This window comes from Bombus fervidus, unplaced genomic scaffold (genome assembly GCF_041682495.2).
Source record: "Bombus fervidus isolate BK054 unplaced genomic scaffold, iyBomFerv1 scaffold0029, whole genome shotgun sequence".
Classification (NCBI taxonomy): domain Eukaryota; kingdom Metazoa; phylum Arthropoda; class Insecta; order Hymenoptera; family Apidae; genus Bombus; species Bombus fervidus.
In genome coordinates, this window is record NW_027212592.1 from 57501 (window position 1) to 62500 (window position 5000).

A 5000-nucleotide genomic window follows, 5' to 3' on the forward strand; every position below is an offset into this window, starting at 1 on the left:
TTAAGAGAAATCGAGGAACGAACGCGAAAAAGGGATTGGTTTTGGGTTGGGCTAGTTTTTTTTTCGAGCGAGCGCAGCGAGCGAGCAACGCTCGAGAGCCCGTCTGACTTTGAAAAATTTTCGTACCGAACGGTTATTTCGAGTTATTTCGCTTAAAAGCGTTGTGATGCGTATATATTTTTACATAAATGGGAATATCATGTATTCCTACGTCGGGATTAAGCGTTTATTTCGTCCCGAGAACTTTAAAAAAAATTTTTAAATCGAACCGTTTTTTCGAATTTTTTCGCTTAAAAGCGTTACAAGGTGCTAATATTTGTGCATAAATCGCTTTAAAATGACGTTTTACATCGGGATTAAGGGTTTATTTCGTCCCCGAAAGGTGCCGTAAAAAATTTACGATCGCGCCCGAGACGTTGGAACTTAGTCTCATTCTCGAGCGGTACGTTGGGACTTAGAAAAATTTTCGACCGAAAAGTTATTTCGAGTTATCTCGCTTAAAAGCGTTGTAAGGTGTGAATATTTTTATAGAAATCGTTATGGTTCGACGAATTCTAGTCGAACGTAACGATTTCGTTTTATTTTTTTAAAAAATTGCCCCTTCCGGACCGACATGACCGGGCGGTTGGCACTTCGTCGATCCCCCGGCCGGTACGTAGGGACTTAGAAAAATTCCGGTCCAAAAAGTTATTTCGAGTTATTTCGCTAAAAAGCGTTACGAGGTATGAATATTTTTATATAAATGGGAATATTATGTATTTCTACGTCGGGATTAAGCGTTTATTTCGTCCCGAGAACGTTAAAAAAAAATTTTTAATCGAACCGTTTTTTCGAATTTTTTCGCTTAAAAGCGTTATAAGGTGCGAATATTCTTGCATAAATCGCTTTAGAATGACGTTTTACATCGGGATTAAGGGTTTATTTCGTCCCCGCAAGGTGCCGTAAAAAATTTACGATCGCGCCCGAGACGTTGGAACTTAGTCTCATTCTCGAGCGGTACGTAGGGACTTGGAAAAATTCCGGTCCAAAAAGTTATTTCGAGTTATTTCGCTTAAAAGCGTTATAAGGTATGAATATTTTTATAGAAATCGTTACGGTTCGACGAATTCTAGTCGAACGTAACGATTTCGTTTTATTTTTTTTAAAAATTGCCCCCTCCGGACCGACATGACCGGGAGGTTGGCACTTCGTCGATCCCCCGGCCGGGACGTAGGGACTTAGAAAAATTCCGGTCCAAAAAGTTATTTCGAGTTATTTCGCTAAAACGCGTTACGAGGTATGAATATTTTTATATAAATGGGAATATTATGTATTTCTACGTCGGGATTAAGCGTTTATTTCGTCCCGAGAACGTTAAAAAAAAATTTTTAATCGAACCGTTTTTTCGAATTTTTTCGCTTAAAAGCGTTATAAGGTGCGAATATTCTTGCATAAATCGCTTTAAAATGACCTTTTACATCGGGATTAAGGGTTTATTTCGTCGCTGAAATGTTATATAAAAAAAGTACGATCGCGCCCGGGACGTTGGAACTTAGTCTCATTCTCGAGCGGTACGTAGGGACTTAGAAAAATTCCGGTCCAAAAAGTTATTTCGAGTTATTTCGCTTAAAAGCGTTATAAGGTATGAATATTTTTATAGAAATCGTTATGGTTCGACGAATTCTAGTCGAATGTAACGATTTCGTTTTATTTTTTTAAAAAATTGCCCCCTCCGGACCGACATGACCGGGCGGTTGGCACTTCGTCGATCCCCCGGCCGGGACGTAGGGACTTAGAAAAATTCCGGACCGAAAAGTTATTTCGAGTTATTTCGCTAAAACGCGTTACGAGGTATGAATATTTTTATATAAATGGGAATATTATGTATTTCTACGTCGGGATTAAGCGTTTATTTCGTCCCGAGAACGTTAAAAAAAAATTTTTAATCGAACCGTTTTTTCGAATTTTTTCGCTTAAAAGCGTTATAAGGTGCGAATATTCTTGCATAAATCGCTTTAAAATGACCTTTTACATCGGGATTAAGGGTTTATTTCGTCGCTGAAATGTTATATAAAAAAAGTACGATCGCGCCCGGGACGTTGGAACTTAGTCTCATTCTCGAGCGGTACGTAGGGACTTAGAAAAATTCCGGTCCAAAAAGTTATTTCGAGTTATTTCGCTTAAAAGCGTTATAAGGTATGAATATTTTTATAGAAATCGTTATGGTTCGACGAATTCTAGTCGAATGTAACGATTTCGTTTTATTTTTTTAAAAAATTGCCCCCTCCGGACCGACATGACCGGGCGGTTGGCACTTCGTCGATCCCCCGGCCGGGACGTAGGGACTTAGAAAAATTCCGGACCGAAAAGTTATTTCGAGTTATCTCGCTTAAAAGCGTTATGATGCGTATATATTTTTACATAAATAGCAATATTACGTATTTCTACGTCGGGATTAAGCGTTTATTTCGTCCCGAGAACTTTAAAAAAAAATTTTTAATCGAACCGTTTTTTCGAATTTTTTCGCTTAAAAGCGTTATAAGGTACGAATATTCTTGCATAAATCGCTTTAGAATGACGTTTTGCATCGGGATTAAGGGTTTATTTCGTCCCCGAAAGGTGCCGTAAAAAATTTACGATCGCGCCCGGGACGTTGGAACTTAGTCTCATTCTCGACCGGTACGTAGGGACTTAGAAAAATTTTCGACCGAAAAGTTTTTTCGAGTTATTTCGTTAAAAAGCGTTATGAGGTACGAATATTTTTATATAAATGGGAATGTTATTAAGTTTTACGTCGGGATTAAACGTTTATTTGGTCCTGAAAACGTTAAAAAAAAATAGTGGACCGACGCGACTCGGCCCGTCGGACTTTGTCATACTCTCCACCGGTACGTAGGGACTTAGAAAAATTTTCGACCGAAAAGTTTTTTCGAGTTATTTCGCTTAAAAGCGTTATAAGGTACGAATATTTTTATATAAATGGGAATGTTATTAAGTTTTACGTCGGGATTAAACGTTTATTTCGTCCCGAAAACGTTAAAAAAAAATTTTTTATTCGAAAGGTTTTTTCGAGTTATTTCGTTAAAAAGCGTTATAAGGTACGAATATTCTTGCATAAATCGCTTTAAAATGACGTTTTACATCGGGATTAAGGGTTTATTTCGTCCCCGAAAGGTGCCGTAAAAAATTTACGATCGCGCCCGAGACGTTGGAACTTAGTCTCATTCTCGAGCGGTACGTAGGGACTTAGAAAAATTTTCGACCGAAAAGTTTTTTCGAGTTATTTCGTTAAAAAGCGTTATGAGGTATGAATATTTTTATATAAATCGCTATATTATTATATTTTACGTCGGGATTAAACGTTTATTTGGTCCCGAAAACGTTAAAAAAAAATAGTGGACCGACGCGACTCGGCCCGTCGGACTTGGTCATACTCTCCACCGGTACGTAGGGACTTAGAAAAATTTTCGACCGAAAAGTTTTTTCGAGTTATTTCGCTTAAAAGCGTTATAAGGTACGAATATTTTTATATAAATGGGAATGTTATTAAGTTTTACGTCGGGATTAAACGTTTATTTCGTCCCGAAAACGTTAAAAAAAAATTTTTTATTCGAAAGGTTTTTTCGAGTTATTTCGTTAAAAAGCGTTATAAGGTACGAATATTCTTGCATAAATCGCTTTAAAATGACGTTTTACATCGGGATTAAGGGTTTATTTCGTCCCCGAAAGGTGCCGTAAAAAATTTACGATCGCGCCCGAGACGTTGGAACTTAGTCTCATTCTCGAGCGGTACGTAGGGACTTAGAAAAATTTTCGACCGAAAAGTTTTTTCGAGTTATTTCGTTAAAAAGCGTTATGAGGTATGAATATTTTTATATAAATCGCTATATTATTATATTTTACGTCGGGATTAAACGTTTATTTGGTCCCGAAAACGTTAAAAAAAAATAGTGGACCGACGCGACTCGGCCCGTCGGACTTGGTCATACTCTCCACCGGTACGTAGGGACTTAGAAAAATTTTCGACCGAAAAGTTTTTTCGAGTTATTTCGCTTAAAAGCGTTATAAGGTACGAATATTTTTATATAAATGGGAATGTTATTAAGTTTTACGTCGGGATTAAACGTTTATTTCGTCCCGAAAACGTTAAAAAAAAATTTTTTATTCGAAAGGTTTTTTCGAGTTATTTCGCTTAAAAGCGTTATAAGGTGGCAATATTTGTGCATAAATCGCTTTAAAAGGACCTTTTACATCGGGATTAAGGGTTTATTTCGTCGCTGAAATGTTATATAAAAAAAGTACGATCGCGCCCGGGACGTTGGAACTTAGTCGCATTCTCGACCGGTACGTTGGGACTTAGAAAAATTTTCGACCGAAAAGTTTTTTCGAGTTATTTCGTTAAAAAGCGTTATGAGGTATGAATATTTTTATATAAATCGCTATATTATTTTATTTTACGTCGGGATTAAACGTTTATTTCGTCCGTGGAAGGTTAAAAAAAAACGGACGGATACGACCGGGCCTTTGGAACTTTGTCTCATTCTGGACCGGTACGTTGGGACTTAGAAAAATTTCGGCCGGCGGAAAAGTCCGAAATACTTATTTCGAGTTATTTCGTTAAAAAGCGTTATAAGGTATAAATATTTTTGCGGAAACGGTTATATCTCTATTAAATACAACTGGATTAAACGTTTTTTCGAATTTTTTAAAAAATTTGTGTTCGACGAACTGACACGACTGCGATATTTGTTTAATTATTTCGTTAATTAACGTTGCAAGGTATATATTTTTTTGCATATTTCTCGTTGTTTCAACGTGTTCTAATCGATTAAGAACGTGGTTTTTGTCCGTATTCGTTAAAAGAGGTGGTTTACTGATGCGATTTTGAAAAAAAAAAAAAAATTAAATTTTTCGATAAAAACTCGTTTAAAATATTAAAATAAGCGGTGCGTTAAAATATCTCGACGATAGGACGTTTTATAAGGGTACTTTATTGGAACAAAGTGGTCGAGCGTTTCAGA